The sequence below is a fragment of the Schistocerca americana genome, unplaced genomic scaffold (genome assembly GCF_021461395.2).
Source record: "Schistocerca americana isolate TAMUIC-IGC-003095 unplaced genomic scaffold, iqSchAmer2.1 HiC_scaffold_147, whole genome shotgun sequence".
Lineage (NCBI taxonomy): Eukaryota > Metazoa > Arthropoda > Insecta > Orthoptera > Acrididae > Schistocerca > Schistocerca americana.
This window is the reverse complement of record NW_025725554.1, coordinates 372,062-395,245: the sequence shown is the minus strand read 5'-3', so window position 1 is coordinate 395,245 and position 23,184 is coordinate 372,062. Positions and strand designations below refer to the sequence as shown.

The 23,184-nt window shown below is 48.3% G+C and overlaps 35 non-coding genes across 35 annotated transcripts; all 35 read left to right on the top strand.

Annotated features, from left to right (window-relative positions):
* The first annotated feature begins 181 nt into the window (after positions 1-181).
* Trnat-agu lies at positions 182-253 on the top strand. The gene has a single exon. It is a non-coding gene; the product is annotated as a tRNA-Thr (tRNA).
* A 500-nt stretch (positions 254-753) lies between these two features.
* Positions 754-826, top strand: Trnar-ucg. Its single transcript has one exon. It is a non-coding gene; the product is annotated as a tRNA-Arg (tRNA).
* A 452-nt stretch (positions 827-1,278) lies between these two features.
* On the top strand, positions 1,279-1,351 carry Trnak-cuu. Its single transcript has one exon. It is a non-coding gene; the product is annotated as a tRNA-Lys (tRNA).
* Positions 1,352-1,688: 337 nt separating this feature from the next.
* Trnat-agu lies at positions 1,689-1,760 on the top strand. Its single transcript has one exon. It is a non-coding gene; the product is annotated as a tRNA-Thr (tRNA).
* Positions 1,761-2,260: 500 nt separating this feature from the next.
* Positions 2,261-2,333, top strand: Trnar-ucg. The gene has a single exon. It is a non-coding gene; the product is annotated as a tRNA-Arg (tRNA).
* Positions 2,334-2,785: 452 nt separating this feature from the next.
* Trnak-cuu lies at positions 2,786-2,858 on the top strand. The gene has a single exon. It is a non-coding gene; the product is annotated as a tRNA-Lys (tRNA).
* A 337-nt stretch (positions 2,859-3,195) lies between these two features.
* On the top strand, positions 3,196-3,267 carry Trnat-agu. The gene has a single exon. It is a non-coding gene; the product is annotated as a tRNA-Thr (tRNA).
* Positions 3,268-3,770: 503 nt separating this feature from the next.
* Positions 3,771-3,843, top strand: Trnar-ucg. The gene has a single exon. It is a non-coding gene; the product is annotated as a tRNA-Arg (tRNA).
* Positions 3,844-4,295: 452 nt separating this feature from the next.
* Trnak-cuu lies at positions 4,296-4,368 on the top strand. Its single transcript has one exon. It is a non-coding gene; the product is annotated as a tRNA-Lys (tRNA).
* Positions 4,369-4,705: 337 nt separating this feature from the next.
* Positions 4,706-4,777, top strand: Trnat-agu. Its single transcript has one exon. It is a non-coding gene; the product is annotated as a tRNA-Thr (tRNA).
* Positions 4,778-5,292: 515 nt separating this feature from the next.
* On the top strand, positions 5,293-5,365 carry Trnar-ucg. Its single transcript has one exon. It is a non-coding gene; the product is annotated as a tRNA-Arg (tRNA).
* A 452-nt stretch (positions 5,366-5,817) lies between these two features.
* Positions 5,818-5,890, top strand: Trnak-cuu. Its single transcript has one exon. It is a non-coding gene; the product is annotated as a tRNA-Lys (tRNA).
* Positions 5,891-6,227: 337 nt separating this feature from the next.
* On the top strand, positions 6,228-6,299 carry Trnat-agu. The gene has a single exon. It is a non-coding gene; the product is annotated as a tRNA-Thr (tRNA).
* A 500-nt stretch (positions 6,300-6,799) lies between these two features.
* Trnar-ucg lies at positions 6,800-6,872 on the top strand. The gene has a single exon. It is a non-coding gene; the product is annotated as a tRNA-Arg (tRNA).
* Positions 6,873-7,324: 452 nt separating this feature from the next.
* Positions 7,325-7,397, top strand: Trnak-cuu. The gene has a single exon. It is a non-coding gene; the product is annotated as a tRNA-Lys (tRNA).
* A 337-nt stretch (positions 7,398-7,734) lies between these two features.
* On the top strand, positions 7,735-7,806 carry Trnat-agu. Its single transcript has one exon. It is a non-coding gene; the product is annotated as a tRNA-Thr (tRNA).
* A 1,443-nt stretch (positions 7,807-9,249) lies between these two features.
* Trnar-ucg lies at positions 9,250-9,322 on the top strand. The gene has a single exon. It is a non-coding gene; the product is annotated as a tRNA-Arg (tRNA).
* Positions 9,323-9,774: 452 nt separating this feature from the next.
* On the top strand, positions 9,775-9,847 carry Trnak-cuu. The gene has a single exon. It is a non-coding gene; the product is annotated as a tRNA-Lys (tRNA).
* A 337-nt stretch (positions 9,848-10,184) lies between these two features.
* Trnat-agu lies at positions 10,185-10,256 on the top strand. The gene has a single exon. It is a non-coding gene; the product is annotated as a tRNA-Thr (tRNA).
* A 500-nt stretch (positions 10,257-10,756) lies between these two features.
* Trnar-ucg lies at positions 10,757-10,829 on the top strand. Its single transcript has one exon. It is a non-coding gene; the product is annotated as a tRNA-Arg (tRNA).
* Positions 10,830-11,281: 452 nt separating this feature from the next.
* Positions 11,282-11,354, top strand: Trnak-cuu. The gene has a single exon. It is a non-coding gene; the product is annotated as a tRNA-Lys (tRNA).
* Positions 11,355-11,691: 337 nt separating this feature from the next.
* On the top strand, positions 11,692-11,763 carry Trnat-agu. Its single transcript has one exon. It is a non-coding gene; the product is annotated as a tRNA-Thr (tRNA).
* Positions 11,764-12,266: 503 nt separating this feature from the next.
* Trnar-ucg lies at positions 12,267-12,339 on the top strand. The gene has a single exon. It is a non-coding gene; the product is annotated as a tRNA-Arg (tRNA).
* Positions 12,340-12,791: 452 nt separating this feature from the next.
* Positions 12,792-12,864, top strand: Trnak-cuu. Its single transcript has one exon. It is a non-coding gene; the product is annotated as a tRNA-Lys (tRNA).
* A 337-nt stretch (positions 12,865-13,201) lies between these two features.
* Trnat-agu lies at positions 13,202-13,273 on the top strand. The gene has a single exon. It is a non-coding gene; the product is annotated as a tRNA-Thr (tRNA).
* Positions 13,274-13,773: 500 nt separating this feature from the next.
* Positions 13,774-13,846, top strand: Trnar-ucg. The gene has a single exon. It is a non-coding gene; the product is annotated as a tRNA-Arg (tRNA).
* A 452-nt stretch (positions 13,847-14,298) lies between these two features.
* On the top strand, positions 14,299-14,371 carry Trnak-cuu. Its single transcript has one exon. It is a non-coding gene; the product is annotated as a tRNA-Lys (tRNA).
* Positions 14,372-14,708: 337 nt separating this feature from the next.
* On the top strand, positions 14,709-14,780 carry Trnat-agu. The gene has a single exon. It is a non-coding gene; the product is annotated as a tRNA-Thr (tRNA).
* A 506-nt stretch (positions 14,781-15,286) lies between these two features.
* Positions 15,287-15,359, top strand: Trnar-ucg. The gene has a single exon. It is a non-coding gene; the product is annotated as a tRNA-Arg (tRNA).
* A 452-nt stretch (positions 15,360-15,811) lies between these two features.
* On the top strand, positions 15,812-15,884 carry Trnak-cuu. The gene has a single exon. It is a non-coding gene; the product is annotated as a tRNA-Lys (tRNA).
* Positions 15,885-16,221: 337 nt separating this feature from the next.
* Positions 16,222-16,293, top strand: Trnat-agu. The gene has a single exon. It is a non-coding gene; the product is annotated as a tRNA-Thr (tRNA).
* Positions 16,294-16,793: 500 nt separating this feature from the next.
* Positions 16,794-16,866, top strand: Trnar-ucg. Its single transcript has one exon. It is a non-coding gene; the product is annotated as a tRNA-Arg (tRNA).
* A 452-nt stretch (positions 16,867-17,318) lies between these two features.
* Trnak-cuu lies at positions 17,319-17,391 on the top strand. Its single transcript has one exon. It is a non-coding gene; the product is annotated as a tRNA-Lys (tRNA).
* A 337-nt stretch (positions 17,392-17,728) lies between these two features.
* Trnat-agu lies at positions 17,729-17,800 on the top strand. Its single transcript has one exon. It is a non-coding gene; the product is annotated as a tRNA-Thr (tRNA).
* Positions 17,801-18,300: 500 nt separating this feature from the next.
* Trnar-ucg lies at positions 18,301-18,373 on the top strand. The gene has a single exon. It is a non-coding gene; the product is annotated as a tRNA-Arg (tRNA).
* Positions 18,374-23,184: the final 4,811 nt, after the last annotated feature.

The following is a 23,184-nucleotide window of genomic DNA, read 5'->3' as shown; positions in this document are numbered from 1 at the left end:
TGTTCTGAAATGTAAGTGGTGTTGGTTGGAGAGCACATCGGTTACGTGTGAGATGTGTAGCCAAGCAGTAATGGTGCGCCATAGCTGCAAATATTAGTCGGTAATATGAAGTGTTGTCAGCTTAAGCCTGATGATCCAGACGAGCGTAAGCACGAAGTACGCAAAACTACCGCTAGGCCGCGCCTCTTTAGCTCAGTGGCAGAGCACTGGTCTAGTAAACCAGGGGTCGTGAGTTCGATCCTCACAGGAGGCAAACGAATTTTCGAAATCAGTTGCGCGTCGTGGCCGTATAGCAAGCAGTGTCTGGAACGACGAACAATTAGCAACAGGTGTTTTATTTAGAATTACTCTCAGATGTGATTGAGGCGAATGTCGCAGATAAAGCATTTTCCAAAGCGGTACAGCGTAGGGTGGGAGGCGGCAGTCTGAATTATATTTTTTACATGTGTTTTTCAAATATCACAGAGCCTCTCGCGAGCGTCGTCGTCGTCGTCGTCGACGCCGCCGCTTCTGCAGAAGTAGCAAATCGCCATCGTAGCAAATGCGGCGAGGGACGCCCTGCCTTCGATTTCGAATGCACAAAGTGTGTGGTCTTGATTCCCAATCTCTACTTGGTCGGTCTCGTAAAGGCTTGCATGTAACGAATGGGTGGGAAGCAGCAAGAGGCAGCGGCTGTGTAGAACGAAAACACAATTCCTCAGCGGTATGAGCGTTTCGAGATGACACGAATGTAAGGAATACTTGGCGGCCAGTGACCGTGTGGCCTAATGGATAAGGCGTCGGACTTCGGATCCGAAGATTGCAGGTTCGAATCCTGTCACGGTCGTGTTTTTCCAATTCTGCAAAAGAAACACACCGTTTTAGTGTAGCTATTGAGCAGTACGAAATCGTCTGAATGTTGCTGTTGTCCATTTCCTGCTTGGAGATGCACTTGAGCTTGATACACACACAGCCAGAACGGTGTTATCTAGCGAAATGGTCGGCTGAGTGCCGTCACCGCGAGTTTTGGCTGGCATTTGCGCATCTAAGACAGCGTCGGAAAGTAACCCGCTCGGCTTCTGAGTCAAATCAAATATGTGTGTTAATTTTGACACCACTAGCGCTGCAGGTTTTCATGCAATTCCTGTACCTCTCAGAAATGATTATGAAATAAAACTGAAGTACGTGACGTGTGTGACGCTAGGAAAACATTAGGCAGCATGGAGAGATTCTGTATGGGACCACCCCACCGAAACGAGAACTGTGTGTCGTGCGACCCGACACGTAGTCACCGACGCAGCCCGGCTAGCTCAGTCGGTAGAGCATGAGACTCTTAATCTCAGGGTCGTGGGTTCGAGCCCCACGCTGGGCGGAACGTAATTTTGTTCCGCTGCAGATGTAAATTACCGTTTCTCTGATCAATGTGACGTAATGGAAATAGCAACTTAAAACTTTGCCTACGTCTCCATCAGTCGCAAGGAAGTGTATCTGAAGGTGAAGGTGATTTCGTAGACATGTGTCAAAGACATGTTCTGAAATGTAAGTGGTGTTGGTTGGAGAGCACATCGGTTACGTGTGAGATGTGTAGCCAAGCAGTAATGGTGCGCCATAGCTGCAAATATTAGTCGGTAATATGAAGTGTTGTCAGCTTAAGCCTGATGATCCAGACGAGCGTAAGCACGAAGTACGCAAAACTACCGCTAGGCCGCGCCTCTTTAGCTCAGTGGCAGAGCACTGGTCTAGTAAACCAGGGGTCGTGAGTTCGATCCTCACAGGAGGCAAACGAATTTTCGAAATCAGTTGCGCGTCGTGGCCGTATAGCAAGCAGTGTCTGGAACGACGAACAATTAGCAACAGGTGTTTTATTTAGAATTACTCTCAGATGTGATTGAGGCGAATGTCGCAGATAAAGCATTTTCCAAAGCGGTACAGCGTAGGGTGGGAGGCGGCAGTCTGAATTATATTTTTTACATGTGTTTTTCAAATATCACAGAGCCTCTCGCGAGCGTCGTCGTCGTCGTCGTCGACGCCGCCGCTTCTGCAGAAGTAGCAAATCGCCATCGTAGCAAATGCGGCGAGGGACGCCCTGCCTTCGATTTCGAATGCACAAAGTGTGTGGTCTTGATTCCCAATCTCTACTTGGTCGGTCTCGTAAAGGCTTGCATGTAACGAATGCGTGGGAAGCAGCAAGAGGCAGCGGCTGTGTAGAACGAAAACACAATTCCTCAGCGGTATGAGCGTTTCGAGATGACACGAATGTAAGGAATACTTGGCGGCCAGTGACCGTGTGGCCTAATGGATAAGGCGTCGGACTTCGGATCCGAAGATTGCAGGTTCGAATCCTGTCACGGTCGTGTTTTTCCAATTCTGCAAAAGAAACACACCGTTTTAGTGTAGCTATTGAGCAGTACGAAATCGTCTGAATGTTGCTGTTGTCCATTTCCTGCTTGGAGATGCACTTGAGCTTGATACACACAGAGCCAGAACGGTGTTATCTAGCGAAATGGTCGGCTGAGTGCCGTCACCGCGAGTTTTGGCTGGCATTTGCGCATCTAAGACAGCGTCGGAAAGTAACCCGTTCGGCTTCTGAGTCAAATCAAATATGTGTGTTAATTTTGACACCACTAGCGCTGCAGGTTTTCATGCAATTCCTGTACCTCTCAGAAATGATTATGAAATAAAACTGAAGTACGTGACGTGTGTGACGCTAGGAAAACATTAGGCAGCATGGAGAGATTCTGTATGGGACCACCCCACCGAAACGAGAACTGTGTGTCGTGCGACCCGACACGTAGTCACCGACGCAGCCCGGCTAGCTCAGTCGGTAGAGCATGAGACTCTTAATCTCAGGGTCGTGGGTTCGAGCCCCACGCTGGGCGGAACGTAATTTTGTTCCGCTGCAGATGTAAATTACCGTTTCTCTGATCAATGTGACGTAATGGAAATAGCAACTTAAAACTTTGCCTACGTCTCCATCAGTCGCAAGGAAGTGTATCTGAAGGTGAAGGTGATTTCGTAGACATGTGTCAAAGACATGTTCTGAAATGTAAGTGGTGTTGGTTGGAGAGCACATCGGTTACGTGTGAGATGTGTAGCCAAGCAGTAATGGTGCGCCATAGCTGCAAATATTAGTCGGTAATATGAAGTGTTGTCAGCTTAAGCCTGATGATCCAGACGAGCGTAAGCACGAAGTACGCAAAACTACCGCTAGGCCGCGCCTCTTTAGCTCAGTGGCAGAGCACTGGTCTAGTAAACCAGGGGTCGTGAGTTCGATCCTCACAGGAGGCAAACGAATTTTCGAAATCAGTTGCGCGTCGTGGCCGTATAGCAAGCAGTGTCTGGAACGACGAACAATTAGCAACAGGTGTTTTATTTAGAATTACTCTCAGATGTGATTGAGGCGAATGTCGCAGATAAAGCATTTTCCAAAGCGGTACAGCGTAGGGTGGGAGGCGGCAGTCTGAATTATATTTTTTACATGTGTTTTTCAAATATCACAGAGCCTCTCGCGAGCGTCGTCGTCGTCGTCGTCGTCGACGCCGCCGCTTCTGCAGAAGTAGCAAATCGCCATCGTAGCAAATGCGGCGAGGGACGCCCTGCCTTCGATTTCGAATGCACAAAGTGTGTGGTCTTGATTCCCAATCTCTACTTGGTCGGTCTCGTAAAGGCTTGCATGTAACGAATGGGTGGGAAGCAGCAAGAGGCAGCGGCTGTGTAGAACGAAAACACAATTCCTCAGCGGTATGAGCGTTTCGAGATGACACGAATGTAAGGAATACTTGGCGGCCAGTGACCGTGTGGCCTAATGGATAAGGCGTCGGACTTCGGATCCGAAGATTGCAGGTTCGAATCCTGTCACGGTCGTGTTTTTCCAATTCTGCAAAAGAAACACACCGTTTTAGTGTAGCTATTGAGCAGTACGAAATCGTCTGAATGTTGCTGTTGTCCATTTCCTGCTTGGAGATGCACTTGAGCTTGATACACACACAGCCAGAACGGTGTTATCTAGCGAAATGGTCGGCTGAGTGCCGTCACCGCGAGTTTTGGCTGGCATTTGCGCATCTAAGACAGCGTCGGAAAGTAACCCGTTCGGCTTCTGAGTCAAATCAAATATGTGTGTTAATTTTGACACCACTAGCGCTGCAGGTTTTCATGCAATTCCTGTACCTCTCAGAAATGATTATGAAATAAAACTGAAGTACGTGACGTGTGTGACGCTAGGAAAACATTAGGCAGCATGGAGAGATTCTGTATGGGACCACCCCACCGAAACGAGAACTGTGTGTCGTGCGACCCGACACGTAGTCACCGACGCAGCCCGGCTAGCTCAGTCGGTAGAGCATGAGACTCTTAATCTCAGGGTCGTGGGTTCGAGCCCCACGCTGGGCGGAACGTAATTTTGTTCCGCTGCAGATGTAAATTACCGTTTCTCTGATCAATGTGACGTAATGGAAATAGCAACTTAAAACTTTGCCTACGTCTCCATCAGTCGCAAGGAAGTGTATCTGAAGGTGAAGGTGATTTCGTAGACATGTGTCAAAGACATGTTCTGAAATGTAAGTGGTGTTGGTTGGAGAGCACATCGGTTACGTGTGAGATGTGTAGCCAAGCAGTAATGGTGCGCCATAGCTGCAAATATTAGTCGGTAATATGAAGTGTTGTCAGCTTAAGCCTGATGATCCAGACGAGCGTAAGCACGAAGTACGCAAAACTACCGCTAGGCCGCGCCTCTTTAGCTCAGTGGCAGAGCACTGGTCTAGTAAACCAGGGGTCGTGAGTTCGATCCTCACAGGAGGCAAACGAATTTTCGAAATCAGTTGCGCGTCGTGGCCGTATAGCAAGCAGTGTCTGGAACGACGAACAATTAGCAACAGGTGTTTTATTTAGAATTACTCTCAGATGTGATTGAGGCGAATGTCGCAGATAAAGCATTTTCCAAAGCGGTACAGCGTAGGGTGGGAGGCGGCAGTCTGAATTATATTTTTTACATGTGTTTTTCAAATATCACAGAGCCTCTCGCGAGCGTCGTCGTCGTCGTCGTCGTCGTCGTCGTCGTCGACGCCGCCGCTTCTGCAGAAGTAGCAAATCGCCATCGTAGCAAATGCGGCGAGGGACGCCCTGCCTTCGATTTCGAATGCACAAAGTGTGTGGTCTTGATTCCCAATCTCTACTTGGTCGGTCTCGTAAAGGCTTGCATGTAACGAATGGGTGGGAAGCAGCAAGAGGCAGCGGCTGTGTAGAACGAAAACACAATTCCTCAGCGGTATGAGCGTTTCGAGATGACACGAATGTAAGGAATACTTGGCGGCCAGTGACCGTGTGGCCTAATGGATAAGGCGTCGGACTTCGGATCCGAAGATTGCAGGTTCGAATCCTGTCACGGTCGTGTTCTTCCAATTCTGCAAAAGAAACACACCGTTTTAGTGTAGCTATTGAGCAGTACGAAATCGTCTGAATGTTGCTGTTGTCCATTTCCTGCTTGGAGATGCACTTGAGCTTGATACGCACACAGCCAGAACGGTGTTATCTAGCGAAATGGTCGGCTGAGTGCCGTCACCGCGAGTTTTGGCTGGCATTTGCGCATCTAAGACAGCGTCGGAAAGTAACCCGTTCGGCTTCTGAGTCAAATCAAATATGTGTGTTAATTTTGACACCACTAGCGCTGCAGGTTTTCATGCAATTCCTGTACCTCTCAGAAATGATTATGAAATAAAACTGAAGTACGTGACGTGTGTGACGCTAGGAAAACATTAGGCAGCATGGAGAGATTCTGTATGGGACCACCCCACCGAAACGAGAACTGTGTGTCGTGCGACCCGACACGTAGTCACCGACGCAGCCCGGCTAGCTCAGTCGGTAGAGCATGAGACTCTTAATCTCAGGGTCGTGGGTTCGAGCCCCACGCTGGGCGGAACGTAATTTTGTTCCGCTGCAGATGTAAATTACCGTTTCTCTGATCAATGTGACGTAATGGAAATAGCAACTTAAAACTTTGCCTACGTCTCCATCAGTCGCAAGGAAGTGTATCTGAAGGTGAAGGTGATTTCGTAGACATGTGTCAAAGACATGTTCTGAAATGTAAGTGGTGTTGGTTGGAGAGCACATCGGTTACGTGTGAGATGTGTAGCCAAGCAGTAATGGTGCGCCATAGCTGCAAATATTAGTCGGTAATATGAAGTGTTGTCAGCTTAAGCCTGATGATCCAGACGAGCGTAAGCACGAAGTACGCAAAACTACCGCTAGGCCGCGCCTCTTTAGCTCAGTGGCAGAGCACTGGTCTAGTAAACCAGGGGTCGTGAGTTCGATCCTCACAGGAGGCAAACGAATTTTCGAAATCAGTTGCGCGTCGTGGCCGAATAGCAAGCAGTGTCTGGAACGACGAACAATTAGCAACAGGTGTTTTATTTAGAATTACTCTCAGATGTGATTGAGGCGAATGTCGCAGATAAAGCATTTTCCAAAGCGGTACAGCGTAGGGTGGGAGGCGGCAGTCTGAATTATATTTTTTACATGTGTTTTTCAAATATCACAGAGCCTCTCGCGAGCGTCGTCGTCGTCGTCGTCGACGCCGCCGCTTCTGCAGAAGTAGCAAATCGCCATCGTAGCAAATGCGGCGAGGGACGCCCTGCCTTCGATTTCGAATGCACAAAGTGTGTGGTCTTGATTCCCAATCTCTACTTGGTCGGTCTCGTAAAGGCTTGCATGTAACGAATGGGTGGGAAGCAGCAAGAGGCAGCGGCTGTGTAGAACGAAAACACAATTCCTCAGCGGTATGAGCGTTTCGAGATGACACGAATGTAAGGAATACTTGGCGGCCAGTGACCGTGTGGCCTAATGGATAAGGCGTCGGACTTCGGATCCGAAGATTGCAGGTTCGAATCCTGTCACGGTCGTGTTTTTCCAATTCTGCAAAAGAAACACACCGTTTTAGTGTAGCTATTGAGCAGTACGAAATCGTCTGAATGTTGCTGTTGTCCATTTCCTGCTTGGAGATGCACTTGAGCTTGATACGCACACAGCCAGAACGGTGTTATCTAGCGAAATGGTCGGCTGAGTGCCGTCACCGCGAGTTTTGGCTGGCATTTGCGCATCTAAGACAGCGTCGGAAAGTAACCCGTTCGGCTTCTGAGTCAAATCAAATATGTGTGTTAATTTTGACACCACTAGCGCTGCAGGTTTTCATGCAATTCCTGTACCTCTCAGAAATGATTATGAAATAAAACTGAAGTACGTGACGTGTGTGACGCTAGGAAAACATTAGGCAGCATGGAGAGATTCTGTATGGGACCACCCCACCGAAACGAGAACTGTGTGTCGTGCGACCCGACACGTAGTCACCGACGCAGCCCGGCTAGCTCAGTCGGTAGAGCATGAGACTCTTAATCTCAGGGTCGTGGGTTCGAGCCCCACGCTGGGCGGAACGTAATTTTGTTCCGCTGCAGATGTAAATTACCGTTTCTCTGATCAATGTGACGTAATGGAAATAGCAACTTAAAACTTTGCCTACGTCTCCATCAGTCGCAAGGAAGTGTATCTGAAGGTGAAGGTGATTTCGTAGACATGTGTCAAAGACATGTTCTGAAATGTAAGTGGTGTTGGTTGGAGAGCACATCGGTTACGTGTGAGATGTGTAGCCAAGCAGTAATGGTGCGCCATAGCTGCAAATATTAGTCGGTAATATGAAGTGTTGTCAGCTTAAGCCTGATGATCCAGACGAGCGTAAGCACGAAGTACGCAAAACTACCGCTAGGCCGCGCCTCTTTAGCTCAGTGGCAGAGCACTGGTCTAGTAAACCAGGGGTCGTGAGTTCGATCCTCACAGGAGGCAAACGAATTTTCGAAATCAGTTGCGCGTCGTGGCCGTATAGCAAGCAGTGTCTGGAACGACGAACAATTAGCAACAGGTGTTTTATTTAGAATTACTCTCAGATGTGATTGAGGCGAATGTCGCAGATAAAGCATTTTCCAAAGCGGTACAGCGATCCTTGAACGCCATGCTCTCCGCCTTGCCTATCGCATCCGTCTCCCCTCCCCCACACGGATCCTGTATGATCTCATCCCCTTCCCCCACCTCCTCCTTTTCCTTGAAAGGATACGTATCCTGTACACCTCACGTAAACTTGATCCTCCTCACCCGCTCGTTTCCTCGCTCCTCTCCCACCCCCGCCCGCTGCCGCGCCTGTATTCGCACGTCCCACCCGGTCTCCATCTCTCCACCCTCCATACCCTCTCCCAAGGTGGCTTCCGCCAGCTCCCTCTCCCTGATGATGTCCTCGTCCCCTCCATCTACCCCTCCTATCAACTTTGACCCTGCCCCACCCCCCACTTCCCGTGTCCTTTCCTTTCGGCACCCTCCCTCCCTTCTCTTCCCTTCTTTTTCCATCTCCCTGTCCCCTCCCTTCCCCCTCTTCCCCCCGGGCTTCCTCTCCCCCTTCCTCCCTCCCCCCTATCTCCCCTGCCCGTGGCATCTCTGCTCTCCCCTCTCGCTCTCCCACTCCCCTTCCTCCTCCTCCTCTCTTGGCAGGTCCCCGGACTCGCACACGTATAGTGAACATTCGCGCGCCGGAGATCGTCGCCTTTTGTGCTTCGTGTGTGTGACGTCATATAGTGTTTTTGGTGTCCGCCATCCCACTCCTACGTTCACTTGTGCCGTCGGACTCACCAGTGTTTTGTGCGCCGTGCCGACGTGTTTTCCGTGTTGTTATCGTCACATGTGAACGACTCCGTGTTTTTTATGTCTCTGTGACCTCTCTCTTTTGCCCCTCACTTTGATCTTTGTCATTCACCATGTTTTATACTCTTGTAAGACGCTATGGCTGAAGAGCGGCGTAGTGTGCCGCTGCCAGCCTACCTGCATTGTACAGGTTTTAAAATAACAATAAAGTAAAAAAAAAAAAAAAAAAAAAAGCGGTACAGCGTAGGGTGGGAGGCGGCAGTCTGAATTATATTTTTTACATGTGTTTTTCAAATATCACAGAGCCTCTCGCGAGCGTCGTCGTCGTCGTCGTCGTCGTCGACGCCGCCGCTTCTGCAGAAGTAGCAAATCGCCATCGTAGCAAATGCGGCGAGGGACGCCCTGCCTTCGATTTCGAATGCACAAAGTGTGTGGTCTTGATTCCCAATCTCTACTTGGTCGGTCTCGTAAAGGCTTGCATGTAACGAATGGGTGGGAAGCAGCAAGAGGCAGCGGCTGTGTAGAACGAAAACACAATTCCTCAGCGGTATGAGCGTTTCGAGATGACACGAATGTAAGGAATACTTGGCGGCCAGTGACCGTGTGGCCTAATGGATAAGGCGTCGGACTTCGGATCCGAAGATTGCAGGTTCGAATCCTGTCACGGTCGTGTTTTTCCAATTCTGCAAAAGAAACACACCGTTTTAGTGTAGCTATTGAGCAGTACGAAATCGTCTGAATGTTGCTGTTGTCCATTTCCTGCTTGGAGATGCACTTGAGCTTGATACACACACAGCCAGAACGGTGTTATCTAGCGAAATGGTCGGCTGAGTGCCGTCACCGCGAGTTTTGGCTGGCATTTGCGCATCTAAGACAGCGTCGGAAAGTAACCCGTTCGGCTTCTGAGTCAAATCAAATATGTGTGTTAATTTTGACACCACTAGCGCTGCAGGTTTTCATGCAATTCCTGTACCTCTCAGAAATGATTATGAAATAAAACTGAAGTACGTGACGTGTGTGACGCTAGGAAAACATTAGGCAGCATGGAGAGATTCTGTATGGGACCACCCCACCGAAACGAGAACTGTGTGTCGTGCGACCCGACACGTAGTCACCGACGCAGCCCGGCTAGCTCAGTCGGTAGAGCATGAGACTCTTAATCTCAGGGTCGTGGGTTCGAGCCCCACGCTGGGCGGAACGTAATTTTGTTCCGCTGCAGATGTAAATTACCGTTTCTCTGATCAATGTGACGTAATGGAAATAGCAACTTAAAACTTTGCCTACGTCTCCATCAGTCGCAAGGAAGTGTATCTGAAGGTGAAGGTGATTTCGTAGACATGTGTCAAAGACATGTTCTGAAATGTAAGTGGTGTTGGTTGGAGAGCACATCGGTTACGTGTGAGATGTGTAGCCAAGCAGTAATGGTGCGCCATAGCTGCAAATATTAGTCGGTAATATGAAGTGTTGTCAGCTTAAGCCTGATGATCCAGACGAGCGTAAGCACGAAGTACGCAAAACTACCGCTAGGCCGCGCCTCTTTAGCTCAGTGGCAGAGCACTGGTCTAGTAAACCAGGGGTCGTGAGTTCGATCCTCACAGGAGGCAAACGAATTTTCGAAATCAGTTGCGCGTCGTGGCCGAATAGCAAGCAGTGTCTGGAACGACGAACAATTAGCAACAGGTGTTTTATTTAGAATTACTCTCAGATGTGATTGAGGCGAATGTCGCAGATAAAGCATTTTCCAAAGCGGTACAGCGTAGGGTGGGAGGCGGCAGTCTGAATTATATTTTTTACATGTGTTTTTCAAATATCACAGAGCCTCTCGCGAGCGTCGTCGTCGTCGTCGTCGACGCCGCCGCTTCTGCAGAAGTAGCAAATCGCCATCGTAGCAAATGCGGCGAGGGACGCCCTGCCTTCGATTTCGAATGCACAAAGTGTGTGGTCTTGATTCCCAATCTCTACTTGGTCGGTCTCGTAAAGGCTTGCATGTAACGAATGGGTGGGAAGCAGCAAGAGGCAGCGGCTGTGTAGAACGAAAACACAATTCCTCAGCGGTATGAGCGTTTCGAGATGACACGAATGTAAGGAATACTTGGCGGCCAGTGACCGTGTGGCCTAATGGATAAGGCGTCGGACTTCGGATCCGAAGATTGCAGGTTCGAATCCTGTCACGGTCGTGTTTTTCCAATTCTGCAAAAGAAACACACCGTTTTAGTGTAGCTATTGAGCAGTACGAAATCGTCTGAATGTTGCTGTTGTCCATTTCCTGCTTGGAGATGCACTTGAGCTTGATACGCACACAGCCAGAACGGTGTTATCTAGCGAAATGGTCGGCTGAGTGCCGTCACCGCGAGTTTTGGCTGGCATTTGCGCATCTAAGACAGCGTCGGAAAGTAACCCGTTCGGCTTCTGAGTCAAATCAAATATGTGTGTTAATTTTGACACCACTAGCGCTGCAGGTTTTCATGCAATTCCTGTACCTCTCAGAAATGATTATGAAATAAAACTGAAGTACGTGACGTGTGTGACGCTAGGAAAACATTAGGCAGCATGGAGAGATTCTGTATGGGACCACCCCACCGAAACGAGAACTGTGTGTCGTGCGACCCGACACGTAGTCACCGACGCAGCCCGGCTAGCTCAGTCGGTAGAGCATGAGACTCTTAATCTCAGGGTCGTGGGTTCGAGCCCCACGCTGGGCGGAACGTAATTTTGTTCCGCTGCAGATGTAAATTACCGTTTCTCTGATCAATGTGACGTAATGGAAATAGCAACTTAAAACTTTGCCTACGTCTCCATCAGTCGCAAGGAAGTGTATCTGAAGGTGAAGGTGATTTCGTAGACATGTGTCAAAGACATGTTCTGAAATGTAAGTGGTGTTGGTTGGAGAGCACATCGGTTACGTGTGAGATGTGTAGCCAAGCAGTAATGGTGCGCCATAGCTGCAAATATTAGTCGGTAATATGAAGTGTTGTCAGCTTAAGCCTGATGATCCAGACGAGCGTAAGCACGAAGTACGCAAAACTACCGCTAGGCCGCGCCTCTTTAGCTCAGTGGCAGAGCACTGGTCTAGTAAACCAGGGGTCGTGAGTTCGATCCTCACAGGAGGCAAACGAATTTTCGAAATCAGTTGCGCGTCGTGGCCGTATAGCAAGCAGTGTCTGGAACGACGAACAATTAGCAACAGGTGTTTTATTTAGAATTACTCTCAGATGTGATTGAGGCGAATGTCGCAGATAAAGCATTTTCCAAAGCGGTACAGCGTAGGGTGGGAGGCGGCAGTCTGAATTATATTTTTTACATGTGTTTTTCAAATATCACAGAGCCTCTCGCGAGCGTCGTCGTCGTCGTCGTCGTCGACGCCGCCGCTTCTGCAGAAGTAGCAAATCGCCATCGTAGCAAATGCGGCGAGGGACGCCCTGCCTTCGATTTCGAATGCACAAAGTGTGTGGTCTTGATTCCCAATCTCTACTTGGTCGGTCTCGTAAAGGCTTGCATGTAACGAATGGGTGGGAAGCAGCAAGAGGCAGCGGCTGTGTAGAACGAAAACACAATTCCTCAGCGGTATGAGCGTTTCGAGATGACACGAATGTAAGGAATACTTGGCGGCCAGTGACCGTGTGGCCTAATGGATAAGGCGTCGGACTTCGGATCCGAAGATTGCAGGTTCGAATCCTGTCACGGTCGTGTTTTTCCAATTCTGCAAAAGAAACACACCGTTTTAGTGTAGCTATTGAGCAGTACGAAATCGTCTGAATGTTGCTGTTGTCCATTTCCTGCTTGGAGATGCACTTGAGCTTGATACACACACAGCCAGAACGGTGTTATCTAGCGAAATGGTCGGCTGAGTGCCGTCACCGCGAGTTTTGGCTGGCATTTGCGCATCTAAGACAGCGTCGGAAAGTAACCCGTTCGCCTTCTGAGTCAAATCAAATATGTGTGTTAATTTTGACACCACTAGCGCTGCAGGTTTTCATGCAATTCCTGTACCTCTCAGAAATGATTATGAAATAAAACTGAAGTACGTGACGTGTGTGACGCTAGGAAAACATTAGGCAGCATGGAGAGATTCTGTATGGGACCACCCCACCGAAACGAGAACTGTGTGTCGTGCGACCCGACACGTAGTCACCGACGCAGCCCGGCTAGCTCAGTCGGTAGAGCATGAGACTCTTAATCTCAGGGTCGTGGGTTCGAGCCCCACGCTGGGCGGAACGTAATTTTGTTCCGCTGCAGATGTAAATTACCGTTTCTCTGATCAATGTGACGTAATGGAAATAGCAACTTAAAACTTTGCCTACGTCTCCATCAGTCGCAAGGAAGTGTATCTGAAGGTGAAGGTGATTTCGTAGACATGTGTCAAAGACATGTTCTGAAATGTAAGTGGTGTTGGTTGGAGAGCACATCGGTTACGTGTGAGATGTGTAGCCAAGCAGTAATGGTGCGCCATAGCTGCAAATATTAGTCGGTAATATGAAGTGTTGTCAGCTTAAGCCTGATGATCCAGACGAGCGTAAGCACGAAGTACGCAAAACTACCGCTAGGCCGCGCCTCTTTAGCTCAGTGGCAGAGCACTGGTCTAGTAAACCAGGGGTCGTGAGTTCGATCCTCACAGGAGGCAAACGAATTTTCGAAATCAGTTGCGCGTCGTGGCCGTATAGCAAGCAGTGTCTGGAACGACGAACAATTAGCAACAGGTGTTTTATTTAGAATTACTCTCAGATGTGATTGAGGCGAATGTCGCAGATAAAGCATTTTCCAAAGCGGTACAGCGTAGGGTGGGAGGCGGCAGTCTGAATTATATTTTTTACATGTGTTTTTCAAATATCACAGAGCCTCTCGCGAGCGTCGTCGTCGTCGTCGTCGACGCCGCCGCTTCTGCAGAAGTAGCAAATCGCCATCGTAGCAAATGCGGCGAGGGACGCCCTGCCTTCGATTTCGAATGCACAAAGTGTGTGGTCTTGATTCCCAATCTCTACTTGGTCGGTCTCGTAAAGGCTTGCATGTAACGAATGGGTGGGAAGCAGCAAGAGGCAGCGGCTGTGTAGAACGAAAACACAATTCCTCAGCGGTATGAGCGTTTCGAGATGACACGAATGTAAGGAATACTTGGCGGCCAGTGACCGTGTGGCCTAATGGATAAGGCGTCGGACTTCGGATCCGAAGATTGCAGGTTCGAATCCTGTCACGGTCGTGTTTTTCCAATTCTGCAAAAGAAACACACCGTTTTAGTGTAGCTATTGAGCAGTACGAAATCGTCTGAATGTTGCTGTTGTCCATTTCCTGCTTGGAGATGCACTTGAGCTTGATACGCACACAGCCAGAACGGTGTTATCTAGCGAAATGGTCGGCTGAGTGCCGTCACCGCGAGTTTTGGCTGGCATTTGCGCATCTAAGACAGCGTCGGAAAGTAACCCGTTCGGCTTCTGAGTCAAATCAAATATGTGTGTTAATTTTGACACCACTAGCGCTGCAGGTTTTCATGCAATTCCTGTACCTCTCAGAAATGATTATGAAATAAAACTGAAGTACGTGACGTGTGTGACGCTAGGAAAACATTAGGCAGCATGGAGAGATTCTGTATGGGACCACCCCACCGAAACGAGAACTGTGTGTCGTGCGACCCGACACGTAGTCACCGACGCAGCCCGGCTAGCTCAGTCGGTAGAGCATGAGACTCTTAATCTCAGGGTCGTGGGTTCGAGCCCCACGCTGGGCGGAACGTAATTTTGTTCCGCTGCAGATGTAAATTACCGTTTCTCTGATCAATGTGACGTAATGGAAATAGCAACTTAAAACTTTGCCTACGTCTCCATCAGTCGCAAGGAAGTGTATCTGAAGGTGAAGGTGATTTCGTAGACATGTGTCAAAGACATGTTCTGAAATGTAAGTGGTGTTGGTTGGAGAGCACATCGGTTACGTGTGAGATGTGTAGCCAAGCAGTAATGGTGCGCCATAGCTGCAAATATTAGTCGGTAATATGAAGTGTTGTCAGCTTAAGCCTGATGATCCAGACGAGCGTAAGCACGAAGTACGCAAAACTACCGCTAGGCCGCGCCTCTTTAGCTCAGTGGCAGAGCACTGGTCTAGTAAACCAGGGGTCGTGAGTTCGATCCTCACAGGAGGCAAACGAATTTTCGAAATCAGTTGCGCGTCGTGGCCGTATAGCAAGCAGTGTCTGGAACGACGAACAATTAGCAACAGGTGTTTTATTTAGAATTACTCTCAGATGTGATTGAGGCGAATGTCGCAGATAAAGCATTTTCCAAAGCGGTACAGCGTAGGGTGGGAGGCGGCAGTCTGAATTATATTTTTTACATGTGTTTTTCAAATATCACAGAGCCTCTCGCGAGCGTCGTCGTCGTCGTCGTCGTCGTCGACGCCGCCGCTTCTGCAGAAGTAGCAAATCGCCATCGTAGCAAATGCGGCGAGGGACGCCCTGCCTTCGATTTCGAATGCACAAAGTGTGTGGTCTTGATTCCCAATCTCTACTTGGTCGGTCTCGTAAAGGCTTGCATGTAACGAATGGGTGGGAAGCAGCAAGAGGCAGCGGCTGTGTAGAACGAAAACACAATTCCTCAGCGGTATGAGCGTTTCGAGATGACACGAATGTAAGGAATACTTGGCGGCCAGTGACCGTGTGGCCTAATGGATAAGGCGTCGGACTTCGGATCCGAAGATTGCAGGTTCGAATCCTGTCACGGTCGTGTTTTTCCAATTCTGCAAAAGAAACACACCGTTTTAGTGTAGCTATTGAGCAGTACGAAATCGTCTGAATGTTGCTGTTGTCCATTTCCTGCTTGGAGATGCACTTGAGCTTGATACACACACAGCCAGAACGGTGTTATCTAGCGAAATGGTCGGCTGAGTGCCGTCACCGCGAGTTTTGGCTGGCATTTGCGCATCTAAGACAGCGTCGGAAAGTAACCCGTTCGGCTTCTGAGTCAAATCAAATATGTGTGTTAATTTTGACACCACTAGCGCTGCAGGTTTTCATGCAATTCCTGTACCTCTCAGAAATGATTATGAAATAAAACTGAAGTACGTGACGTGTGTGACGCTAGGAAAACATTAGGCAGCATGGAGAGATTCTGTATGGGACCACCCCACCGAAACGAGAACTGTGTGTCGTGCGACCCGACACGTAGTCACCGACGCAGCCCGGCTAGCTCAGTCGGTAGAGCATGAGACTCTTAATCTCAGGGTCGTGGGTTCGAGCCCCACGCTGGGCGGAACGTAATTTTGTTCCGCTGCAGATGTAAATTACCGTTTCTCTGATCAATGTGACGTAATGGAAATAGCAACTTAAAACTTTGCCTACGTCTCCATCAGTCGCAAGGAAGTGTATCTGAAGGTGAAGGTGATTTCGTAGACATGTGTCAAAGACATGTTCTGAAATGTAAGTGGTGTTGGTTGGAGAGCACATCGGTTACGTGTGAGATGTGTAGCCAAGCAGTAATGGTGCGCCATAGCTGCAAATATTAGTCGGTAATATGAAGTGTTGTCAGCTTAAGCCTGATGATCCAGACGAGCGTAAGCACGAAGTACGCAAAACTACCGCTAGGCCGCGCCTCTTTAGCTCAGTGGCAGAGCACTGGTCTAGTAAACCAGGGGTCGTGAGTTCGATCCTCACAGGAGGCAAACGAATTTTCGAAATCAGTTGCGCGTCGTGGCCGTATAGCAAGCAGTGTCTGGAACGACGAACAATTAGCAACAGGTGTTTTATTTAGAATTACTCTCAGATGTGATTGAGGCGAATGTCGCAGATAAAGCATTTTCCAAAGCGGTACAGCGTAGGGTGGGAGGCGGCAGTCTGAATTATATTTTTTACATGTGTTTTTCAAATATCACAGAGCCTCTCGCGAGCGTCGTCGTCGTCGTCGTCGACGCCGCCGCTTCTGCAGAAGTAGCAAATCGCCATCGTAGCAAATGCGGCGAGGGACGCCCTGCCTTCGATTTCGAATGCACAAAGTGTGTGGTCTTGATTCCCAATCTCTACTTGGTCGGTCTCGTAAAGGCTTGCATGTAACGAATGGGTGGGAAGCAGCAAGAGGCAGCGGCTGTGTAGAACGAAAACACAATTCCTCAGCGGTATGAGCGTTTCGAGATGACACGAATGTAAGGAATACTTGGCGGCCAGTGACCGTGTGGCCTAATGGATAAGGCGTCGGACTTCGGATCCGAAGATTGCAGGTTCGAATCCTGTCACGGTCGTGTTTTTCCAATTCTGCAAAAGAAACACACCGTTTTAGTGTAGCTATTGAGCAGTACGAAATCGTCTGAATGTTGCTGTTGTCCATTTCCTGCTTGGAGATGCACTTGAGCTTGATACACACACAGCCAGAACGGTGTTATCTAGCGAAATGGTCGGCTGAGTGCCGTCACCGCGAGTTTTGGCTGGCATTTGCGCATCTAAGACAGCGTCGGAAAGTAACCCGTTCGGCTTCTGAGTCAAATCAAATATGTGTGTTAATTTTGACACCACTAGCGCTGCAGGTTTTCATGCAATTCCTGTACCTCTCAGAAATGATTATGAAATAAAACTGAAGTACGTGACGTGTGTGACGCTAGGAAAACATTAGGCAGCATGGAGAGATTCTGTATGGGACCACCCCACCGAAACGAGAACTGTGTGTCGTGCGACCCGACACGTAGTCACCGACGCAGCCCGGCTAGCTCAGTCGGTAGAGCATGAGACTCTTAATCTCAGGGTCGTGGGTTCGAGCCCCACGCTGGGCGGAACGTAATTTTGTTCCGCTGCAGATGTAAATTACCGTTTCTCTGATCAATGTGACGTAATGGAAATAGCAACTTAAAACTTTGCCTACGTCTCCATCAGTCGCAAGGAAGTGTATCTGAAGGTGAAGGTGATTTCGTAGACATGTGTCAAAGACATGTTCTGAAATGTAAGTGGTGTTGGTTGGAGAGCACATCGGTTACGTGTGAGATGTGTAGCCAAGCAGTAATGGTGCGCCATAGCTGCAAATATTAGTCGGTAATATGAAGTGTTGTCAGCTTAAGCCTGATGATCCAGACGAGCGTAAGCACGAAGTACGCAAAACTACCGCTAGGCCGCGCCTCTTTAGCTCAGTGGCAGAGCACTGGTCTAGTAAACCAGGGGTCGTGAGTTCGATCCTCACAGGAGGCAAACGAATTTTCGAAATCAGTTGCGCGTCGTGGCCGTATAGCAAGCAGTGTCTGGAACGACGAACAATTAGCAACAGGTGTTTTATTTAGAATTACTCTCAGATGTGATTGAGGCGAATGTCGCAGATAAAGCATTTTCCAAAGCGGTACAGCGTAGGGTGGGAGGCGGCAGTCTGAATTATATTTTTTACATGTGTTTTTCAAATATCACAGAGCCTCTCGCGAGCGTCGTCGTCGTCGTCGTCGACGCCGCCGCTTCTGCAGAAGTAGCAAATCGCCATCGTAGCAAATGCGGCGAGGGACGCCCTGCCTTCGATTTCGAATGCACAAAGTGTGTGGTCTTGATTCCCAATCTCTACTTGGTCGGTCTCGTAAAGGCTTGCATGTAACGAATGGGTGGGAAGCAGCAAGAGGCAGCGGCTGTGTAGAACGAAAACACAATTCCTCAGCGGTATGAGCGTTTCGAGATGACACGAATGTAAGGAATACTTGGCGGCCAGTGACCGTGTGGCCTAATGGATAAGGCGTCGGACTTCGGATCCGAAGATTGCACGTTCGAATCCTGTCACGGTCGTGTTTTTCCAATTCTGCAAAAGAAACACACCGTTTTAGTGTAGCTATTGAGCAGTACGAAATCAGTTCCGCTTGCGACGCCGTGCAGGTCGCACGTGTTGTGCCTTCGCTCCGCAATAGCGTGTGCAAGCCGTGACTACTTTCTTTGTTTACGTTGTTTGCTAGATTTGCTGTATTGTGCTTCCGTCAGTTCACTTTTAGTGTTTTGTGACGTTTTGTGTTAGCGGTCTCGACCGTTTAATAAGTGGATATGTCGTCCAGGTTGTTCCCAAGGAAATGTACTCTGTGTTTCGAATTTGACAAGTCTACACGTCATGTTCAACCGAGTTCCATGGAAGTTCACGATTTCATAGTGGATGTCATTGGTATTACGTCTGACCAGGTTCATACTGCCTATTACGACACCGATCTCTACTGTTTCTTCGTCAAGTTGTTAAACCCTGTGTTACTGGAGAGGATTCTGTTAAAACATGGTAGCAGAGCTGAGTTCCGTCATCGTGACGCCTCGGTGAGTACTGTTCTCATATCCAATGCTGATGTAGAATACAAAAATGTCCGTGTGTACAACCTGCCGCCGGAAGTTGAAAACTGTTATTTACGTGAGATTTTGACGAAATATGGGGAGGTCAAGCAAATCCGTAACGAACGTTGGTCTAGTCAACATCGGTTACAGTGTTTTAGTGGCGTCCGGTCAGTCGAAATGCACGTCAAGCAGGATATCCCCTCCCATCTTATTGTTTGTGGGTATAAAGTTCATGTCACGTACAGTGGGCAACCAGGCACATGCTTTATTTGTAATGAAACTGGTCACTTGCGTACGAACTGCCCTAAACGTGTATTTGTTCTCAAAAGTACTTTGGAACAGCGTAAAAAGTTGACATTGGCTGATCTTGTTAGGGAGGCACCAATCACGGACATCGACCGCCCTCGTGATAGTGAAATATTGCCCCCGGAGCCTGGTTTGCCTGTTGCCGACTTTCCACCCTTTCCTTCACAACCGGTTACAGATACGCCTGCCTCCAAATCTGACATGCAGCTGCTGAGCCACAAACGGCGAAGAACGTGTGATGATGATAGTCCGGACGAGGCTCTCCAGGAATTAGAACTCGACGTCCCAAAAGAGATGCCGGTTACGGTTACTGACTCAAGTTTTTCTGAACCGTCGCACGCAGCTGTCGACGCTGCGGCTGTTGACGTCATTCCGAGTGACGTACAGGCAGCTTTGGCACCACAACAGCCGAGCCCGCCGCCTGAAGTCGCGACGTCACCACAGGCCGAATCACAACAAGCGCGTGCTTCCGATAAGCATAACGAGGCAGGCAGTACTTGTGTACAAACTGAAGGAAGTCAAAGTCCGTCTACAAACAAACCCGAAGTTCGTGCTAGTGACAACAAACAAACTTGTCCACCTTCTGAGTCAGTTCTTTCCGCAGATCAGATGGTTGAGGCGTCACAGCACGTTATGGATTGCGAAGTCACTCAGGACCCTCCCACACCTCCATCTGCCGATGTGTTCCCTAGCAGAGCACGTAGTAGGACCAAAGTTCAACCGAACGTCAACGCAGTACGGAAGAAAAACAAACCCAACGACACACAAGTGACTGTTCGTGATCCTCCCGACAATGCAGACCATTCCGAAGTCTCTATGCCCTTGTAATGCGACCAGTGTTGTTTAGTGACCCTTTACGTACCTCACTGTAATAATGGCACAAGCGTACAAATTCGTCTCCCTGAACATAAATAAGATTCGATCTGATCTCAAAATTGCGGCCCTACAGCAGTTTCTATACGAATCTGACGCTGATATTGTGTTGTTGCAGGAAGTTACTGTTTTAAATCTCTTCATCTCTGGTTTTAAAACCATATCAAACGTTGCTCCTGAGGAAAGTACAGGTACCGCACTTTTATTACGGGAAGGCATTCCAGTTGGGGAGATCGAGTTTTTAGATTCCGGTCGAGGAGTGAGCTGTAAAATTTTTGATGTAACCCTTGTTAATTTATATGCCCCATCAGGCAACAGCAACAAATTCGAACGGTCACGTTTTTATAAGGAGGATGTTACGTATCTGTTGAGGAGCAGTCCTCAAAACCTGATAATAGGAGGTGACTTCAACTGTGTTCTACGTAAAAACGATCAGTCCCCTAATTTTAACTACTGTAAAGAACTGCACGAGCTCGTTAAGAATATTAAGCTGAAAGATGCTTGGGAACTGAAGTATCCTACTTTAGTTAAATTCACTTTTTTCACCGTTACTTCATGCAGCCGTCTGGATAGAATTTATCTATCGGACTGTATCAGTGACAGACTCCTAGCGGTTGACGTAATCCCGGCTAGTTTTACCGACCATTGCGCTTTTACGGCAACGGTTCACTTAAATCGACAGCCTACCAAATTATTTCGTTCCCCGTGGATGTTAAACATGTCGCATCTGGCGGACGCTGAGTTATTTGACGTTATCAGGCATGTGTGGGAAACTTGTTTGCGTTCCATCACTTTTTATCCGACTAAAGCGTTGTGGTGGACCACTGTTGCGAAACCAAAGCTTCGGAAAAGTCTCATTTATTATAGTGCTCAGAAAGCACGCGCCTTCAAGAGGACCTTTGAGTTTTACTACACTGTGCTGCGACAACTGTATGATTCATCCACTGCGACCAACACTAACTTTCCATCAATTCAACGTGTCAAGGCTAAACTTGTCAGCTTGAAGCGTCAACAATTGGAAGGTCTGAAAGTTAAATCCAAACCTAAATCTGTTTTAGCCGACGAAATGACATCTATGTACCATTTATTTAAGCATTTCTCGCGCCGCCGCAGGGCTTTCATTGATGTTTTGGAAAGGGATAATGGGGAATTACTCTCTACTCAAGCGGCCATTATTAGTGAAATTCACCAACATTTCCAACGACTGTATTCCAGTGAAATTGTCAATGAACCTGCTGTCAGTGCAGTGGTCAATGTTTTTGATAGGGCGATTACTCCTGCTGACAATGTCGACTTTTTATCGGCTTTCACTCCCGAGGAAGTTTTAGCCTTGATCTCCAAGTCGCCTTCCTTTAAATCGCCTGGTCCTGATGGTTTGCCCAAGGAATTTTATATCAAATTCTGGAATGTCCTTGGTGGTACTTTTACTGAAATTGTTAATGAAGTCATGAGTGGTGGTCCTCTTCCTGCCGAGTTCAAGGTGGGTAGAATTGTTTTAGTCCCGAAGAGAACTGGTCACAAGCGAGTTGATAATCTCCGTCCAATCACATTATTGAACTTTGATTATAAAACGATTGCCCGAGCGATTAATAGCAGAATGACCCCCATCCTTGGGAAAGTTATTCATTCACATCAGTCTTGCCTTCCAGGGAGATCCATTATGACTCCGGTTGCGGAGTACAGAGACGTTATTTCAGTAGCGGCCGTAACCAACATCAAATGTGCTTTCCTTTTTCTTGACTTTTGCAAAGCTTTTGACCGCGTTAGTCATCACTATTTAGAACGCATCCTGCAACGAATTGGACTCGAAGAACGAGCTGTGGCAGTCATTCGGCATATGATAACAGGCATTACTGCTAGGATCACCGTTAACGGTCAGCTGACACAAGCTGTTGGTATACGACGAGGTGTACCGCAAGGCAGTCCTTTGTCGATGTCGCTCTTTGTTTTGTCGCTCGAGCCATTTCTGAAGAGATTGTGTATCACATTAACTGGCCTTTCTGTCTTAGGGAGCAATCTTACTGTGAGGGCTTACGCCGATGATGTTGCTGTTATCCTACGTCATGCGTCTGAAGTGGGCCAATTGCGGGCTGAGATTGATAATTACAGCGCTGCGTCTGGAGCGAAACTCAGTGAGGGTAAATGTAAGGTTCTAAGCTTACGGGGCTTCGAATCTCTTGCTATACCGTGGGCACAGATCGTCGAACAACATGTTGCTCTGGGAATCATCATCGATAGGTGTCCTTTACGTATGGCAGCTAAAAACTGGAAACTTACTGCAAATCGAATACAGGGAGCTATAGTGGAAAACACTTGGCGATCGACAAATATCCTCCAGAAGATCAGGATTTTGAATACATACATACTCTGTAAAGCTTATTATGTCGCTCAGGTGTTCCCTCTTCCCAAAATGCAAGCCCATAAGATCATGCGTTTGTCCAGCAGGTTTGTGTGGCTCGGTCATATTTTTAAGTTAACCTATACCACACTGTCTAAGTCAGTGCAAGCTGGGGGCCTGCAACTCAATGATATCCGTCGAAAGGCGACAGCACTCTATATAAAACGAACAACTGTGATGATTACCACGATGCCCCATACTATCACATCGAAGCTGTTTCGCATTGTTCGCCCAAAATGTATGGAACCGCCAATTGACATCGGGAAACTAAACTTTCAATTGCAACATGTCGGTGTTTATTACCTCGAAATGAGTTACTTAGGTGACAGTGTTTCCACGAGCCCTTGTCTAACGACAGTGTTCTTAATTGCTCAGTGGCAGAAGTACGAAGCTCCAAATACAATTGAACTGCACTACCCAAGAATCGTCTGGACGGCAGTGTGGACCAATATTACTCTCAAAATTCATTCTTCCGATGTGCTTTCCGCCTGGTATAAAGTTGTCCACAATCTTATTCCAACCAACGAAAAACTCAACCGCATTGGCTTAAGTGCTACTGACAACTGCCTCAAATGTGGATTAGTAGACACTCTGAGGCACAGGTTTACTTGCTGCGGGCATCAGTTCAACTGGCATTGGGTGCGGAAACGATTGGCGCTGCTCACACGTAGCACTGAAAGTCTTTATACGACTGATATCCTCCTGTGGCCTG